Genomic DNA, 6,514 nt, shown 5'->3' on the forward strand with positions numbered 1-6,514 from the left:
CCTCCCACCACCATTCACCAGTGTGTTCCTGCCCCTATAGTGGCCAGGACAGAGAAAAGTCCTTTCTGGCTTTCAGGGAGGCGAAGTGGAACCCGGAAGTGGACGGGGCCTCTATAAAAAATGCTTCCAAGCACTCTTCCCGCTGCGCTCTCTGCATCGCTCGCTGACCGGAGGACATGTCGGACCAGGAGAAGGAGACGCAGCAAAAGGAGCCGCAGCAGAAGGAGCAGATCGCTCCAGAGCGCCCCTGCGTGAGTAGCCCACCTGGGCAGCCGGCAGCTTCACAGATGGCAAGGGGGGGGTGCACCTTAGTAGGTAACCACTGTTCCCCTCCCCCTGGGGGTCTGCTGGTATAATGCATCTAAGTTATGCTCCTATACCAGATTGACATAAATTTAATGGGCTGCCTCTCTCACTTTAGGCCAAACTTACTTTAAAAAAGTCAAAGAAGACCGCCAGATGCATCCAGTGCTCCGCCCAGCTTCCTGATGACTATACTAAAAAACTTTTCAAGGATTGCATTGCCAAATTAGTGAGAGAGGAACAGACCTCAATTATGCAGGAGTTCAGATCCATGATTCAGGAGGAGGTTAAGTCTTCACTGGCCTCCCTCTGTGAGGATATCCGGGGGTCTCGCCCACCTAAACGGCCCAGGATGGCGGATATTTCCTCTGACTCCGAAGATTTGGAGGACGATGCCTCATCCTCTAAAATAGAGGACGACGACCCCCTATCTGAGGGTGAGATCGTTGAGGACTCTAGAAAATTTTTCTTTACCCCCAGTGAGATGAGTGACCTTTTAAAGGCTGTCAGGGATACCATGGGGGTGGAGGACATTCAGCGACCCTACACGGTTCAGGAGGAGATGTTTGGTGGATTGAAGGTCAAACGCTCCAGGGTCTTCCCCATAAATGAAAACATTAAGGAAATGGTGATGGATGAGTGGGCCCATCCTGAAAAGAAACTAGGAATATCCAAGGAATTCAGGAACCGCCTTGTATTTGACCCGTCAGATTCTAGGATTTTTGACGAGGTCCCTAGAATTGACGTCCAGGTGGCCAAGAAAAGAAAACCTCACTTCCATTTGAGGACTCCTGTCAGTTAAGGGACACTATGGAAAGGAAAGCTGACAGTTTATTAAAAAAGTCTTGGGAGGCAGCTATGTTTAGTGTCAAGACAAACATAGCTGCTACTTCAGTCGCCAGGTCTATGTACCTGTGGCTGAATGAATTAGAAAGTCATCTAGTTAACAAGACGTCCAGGGACCAGATGCTAGATTCTATTCCCCTCTAAAATCCGCCACGGGTTTTCTAGTGGACGCCTCTGCAGAGACAATTAGGTTCTCAGCCAAGGACGCCGCTTTGTCCAATGCTGCCCGGCGGGCACTTTGGATGAAATCTTGGTCGGGTGATATCTCTTCCAAGATGAAGTTGTGTTCTATAGCCTTCTCGGGTGAATAAGTGTTTGGTCCTGTACTGGACAAGATCCTTGAGAAGTCTACGGATAAAAAGAAAGGGTTCCCTGAGGAGAAGACCACTAAAAAGAAACCCTCCTTTCGTAGTCAATATTCCCAAAATAGCTCCTTTCATGGTAAAGGTAAATCCAGACGTTGGAGTTACCCAAAAGGGGGGAGGGGTAGAGGGTTCCTCCTTAATCCCCAAAACAAGGGAGGTGAGAAACAGTGACGCCAGGATAGGGGGAAGACTATCCCAATTTTTTGCTCAGTGGCAGAAGACTTCTCCCAGCCTCTGGGCGCAAAATCTTGTCAGAAATGGATACAGGATAGAGTTATCTTCCCCCCCCTCCGAATGTGTTTCTGATTTCTCACCACCCTTCTCCTTTTCAGCACAGCCAGATCTGGAGGGAGGTCCAGAATCTCCTGGACTTGGGAGTAGTGATTCCTGTTCCCGGGCTTCAACGGGGGCAAGGTTTCTACTCCAGCCTTTTCTTAGTAAAGAAACCGGGGGGTTCCTTCCGTATCATTATAAACCTCAAGAGACTAAACAAATTTGTAATCTACAAAAGGTTCAAGATTGAATCTCTAAATTCCACCATTTCTTTAAATCAAAAAGATGCGTCCCTCTGTTCCATCGACTTAACCCCTTAAGGACTCAGCCCTATTTCACCTTAAGGACTTGGCCATTTTTTGCAAATCTGACCAGTGTCACTTTAAGTGCTCATAACTTTAAAACGCATTGACTTATCCAGGCCGTTCTGAGATAGTTTTTTTCGTCACATATTGTACTTCATGACACTGCTAAAATTGGGTCAAAAAAGTAAATTTTTTTGCATAAAAAATACCATATTTAGCAAAAATTTTGAAAAATTAGCAAATTTCAAAGTTTCAGTTTCTCTACTTCTGTAATACATAGTAATACCCCCAAAAATTGTGATGACTTTACATTCCCCATATGTCTACTTCATGTTTGTAGCATTTTGGGAATGATATTTTATTTTTTGGGGATGTTACAAGGCTTAGAAGTTTAGAAGCAAATCTTGAAATTTTTCAGAAATTTACAAAAACCCAATTTATAGGGACCACTACAGGTCTGAAGTCACTTTGCAAGGCTTACATAATAGAAACCGCCCAAAAATGACCCCATTCTATAAACTACACCCCTCAAGGTATTCAAAACTGATTTTACAAACTTCGTTAACCCTTTAGGTGTTGCACAAGAGTTATTGGCAAATGGGGATGAAATTTGAGAATTTCTTTTTTTTGCCTAATTTTCCATTTTAACCCATTTTTTCCACTAACAAAGCAAGGGTTAACATCCAAACAAGACTGTATCTTTATTGCCCTGACTCTGCCGTTTACAGAAACACCCCATATGTGGCCGTAAACTACTGTACGGGCACACAGTAGGGCGTAGAGGGAAAGGTGTGCTGAATGGTTTTTGGGAGCCAGATTTTGCTGGACTGGTTTTTTGACACCATGTCCCATTTGAAGCCCCCCTGATGCACCCCTAGAGTAGAAACTCCATAAAAGTGACCCCATCTAAGAAACTATACCCCTCAAGGTATTTAAAACTGATTTTACAAACTTTGTTAACCCTTTAGGTGTTGCACAAGATTTAATGGAAAATAGAGATACAATTTCAAAATTTCCCTTTTTTGGCAGATTTTCCATTTTAATATTTTTTTTCCAGTTACAAAGCAAGGGTTAACAGCCAAACAAAACTCATTATTTATGGCCCTGATTCTGTAGTTTACAGAAACACCCCATATGTGGCCGTAAACTACTGTACGGGCACATAGTAGGGCGTAGAGGGAAAGGTGCGCCGTATGGTTTTTGGAAGCCAGATTTTGCTGGACTGGTTTTTTGACACCATGTCCTATTTGAAGCCCCCCTGATACACCCCTAGAGTAGAAACTCCAAAAAAGTGACCCCATTTTAGAAACTACGGGATAGGGTGGCAGTATTGTTGGTACTAGTTTAGGGTAAATATGATTTTTGGTTGCTCTATATTACACTTTTTTGTGCGGCAAGGTAACAAGAAATAGATTTTTTGGAACGTTTTTTTTTTTGTTATTTACAACATTCATCTGACAGGTTAGATCATGTGGTAATTTTATAGAGCAGGTTGTCACGGATGCGGCGATACCTAATATGTATACAATTTTTTTTATTTATGTAAGTTTTACACAATGATTTCATTTTTAAAACAAAATAAATGTTTTAGTGTCTCCATAGTCTAAGAGCCATAGTTTTTTCCGTTTTTGGGCGATTATCTTAAGTAGGGTCTCATTTTTTGCGGGATGAGATGACGGTTTGAGTGGCACTATTTTGGGGTGCATATGACTTTTTGATCACTTGCTATTACACTTTTTGTGACGTAAGATGACAAAAAATAGCTTTTTTTACACCATTTTTATTTTTATTTTTTTACGGTGGTCACCTGAGGGGTTAGGTCATGTGATATTTTTATAGAGCCGGTCGATACGGACGCTTAAATACCTAATATGTATACTTTTTTTTAATTTATGTAAGTTTTACACAATGATTTCATTTTTGAAACAAAAAAAATCATGTTTTAGTGTTTCCATAGTCTAAGAGCCATAGTTTTTTCAGTTTTTGGGCGATTATCTTGGGTAAGGTATGATTTTTGCGGGATGAGATGACGGTTTGATTGGTACTATTTTGGCGTACATGCGACTTTTTTGATCACTTTTATTACCTTTTTTGGGAAGTAAGGTGGGCAAAATTTCAATTTCCTAATAGTTTTTATTTTTTTATTTTTATGGCGTTCACCGTGCGGGGAAAGTAACATGACCGTTTTATAGATCAGGTCGGACGCGGCGATACCAAACATGTGTAGGGAATTTTATTTTTTTCATTTTTATTCAGTGATAAATCTGTTTTTTGATTTTTACTTTTTTTTTCACTTTTTTTCACTTTTTTTTTGACCCAGACCCACTTGGTTCTTGAAGATCCATTGGGTCTGATGTCTGTATAATACAGTACAGAACAATATATATTGTACTGTACTGTATTTTACTTACACTGAACAGATCTATGCTTTTAGCATAGATCTGTTCAGCACCATGGACAGCAGGATGCCTGAGAGGCGTCCTGTTGCCATGGGAACCTTCCCCGTCTGCTCAGTACTGCTCCGAACTTCGCAGACGGGGAAGGGTAAGGAGGGGATCTGTCGGGGGGCTGTCTGGGAGCTCTCTCCCTCTCCATCGGGGGGCTGCAAAGGCACAGCAGCCCCCCGATGGGAGAGGGAGGGAGCTCCCTCTTACTGTTAACTTTTTCCATACAGCGGTCCGTACGGACCGCTGTATGGAAAGGGTTAAACGGCTGACATCGCATCATCGATGTCAGCCGTTTATACCAGGGTGCCAGCAATGTGCTGGCACCCTGGTATACCCACTGAACACCAACGATTATTCAAGGGGAGGCGGGCGGGGGATCGCGATCCCGCCTGCCGCACCGCCCGCCTCCCGCACCGCCCCCATCGCCCACAACTCCCCCCCCTGCACCACCCGCCGGCAAAAAAATCATGCAGGGGTGCAGGGGGGGTGTAAAATATATATTTTAGGAACACTAAAGCTTCTGATCCCCGCGGTCAGGGCCCGCGGGGATCAGAAACTGCAGAAAGCGCAGCAAACCGCAGGTCTGAATTGACCTGCGGTTTTCTGCGATCGCCGATGCGGGGGGGTCAAATGACCCCCCCCCTGCATGGTTACGGGATGCCGGCTGAATGATTTCAGCCGAAATCCCGTTCCGATTAACCCCTGGGGCGCCGGAATACCGATTTCAAGTTATGACGTACCGGTACGTCATGGGTCCTTAAGGACTCGGGACCCATGCCGTACCGATACGTCCTAAGTCCTTAAGGGGTTAAAGGACGCATGCTATCATGTTCCTATTCACTCCCAGTCTCAAAGGTTCCTGCGGTTTGCAGTAAGGGATCACAGAGGGTCTGTTCAACATTTCCAGTTCGTGGCTCTCCCCTTCGGGCTGGCCTCAGCCCCAAGGATTTTCACGAAGCTGGTGGTAGAGATGGTCACCTCCCTGAGGTCTCAGGGTGTGACGGTCGTTCCTTACCTAGACGACTTTCTACTGATTTCAAACTCGGTAGATCAGTCTATAGCCGATCGAGACATCTTCTGCTCCCTTCTGACACCTCTAGGTTGGGTGATAAACCTAAAGAAGTCATCCCTAGTTCCAAATACCAGGGTAAAATTCCTGGGGGTTTTGCTAGATTCGGAAAAACAAACAACCTTTCTTCCAGCAAAAAGAATTCAGAACCTGCAGTCATCAATCAGGGCCTTCCTGGGACGTTGCTCCTTCTCGTGCAGAGAAACGATGAGTCTTTTAGGTCAGATGACAGCCTGCATAGTAGCAGTCCCTTGGTGCCAGGCCCATTACAGAGTCCTTCAGTCCTGGCTTCTAAGGAAATGGGAAAAAAATCTATCCTCTCTGGACAGAAAGATCCTGATCCCGGGCCACATAAAATCTTCAGTCCAGTGGTGGCTTCAAACAATAAACTTAACGAAGGGCATGGTCTGGTTCAGAACCCCAGCAGTGCAGGTTTATACCGATGCCAGCGTAAAGGGGTGGGGCGCAAAATTTTTCTCCGATCTCTACCAGGGAGACTGGCCTCCAAAAATTGCAGCTCAGTCTTCAAACTACAAGGAGCTCAGGGCAGTTTGGGAGACAATACGAGTAGCCGCTCCGAAACTAAGGAACCAAAATATAAAGGTCTATTCAGACAATGTAACGACCGTGTCCTACCTCAAACATCAGGGGGGCACACGGTCTCAGAAACTAGAAGATCTGTCCAGGAAAATCTTCCTCTGGGGGGAAAAAAAAGTAAAGTCGATATCTGCAATTCATTTAAAAGGAAGCCTAAACTGTGCAGCGGACTTCCTCAGCAGGACTACCATAGACCAGGGGGAATGGTCTTTAAACAGGGACATCTTCAATCTGATTGTCCAGAGGTGGGGCCTCCCACTGGTAGATCTATTCGCTACAAGGATAAACGCAAAGGTATCAGTCATTTGC

This window comes from Bufo bufo, chromosome 1, assembly GCF_905171765.1.
Source record: "Bufo bufo chromosome 1, aBufBuf1.1, whole genome shotgun sequence".
Classification (NCBI taxonomy): domain Eukaryota; kingdom Metazoa; phylum Chordata; class Amphibia; order Anura; family Bufonidae; genus Bufo; species Bufo bufo.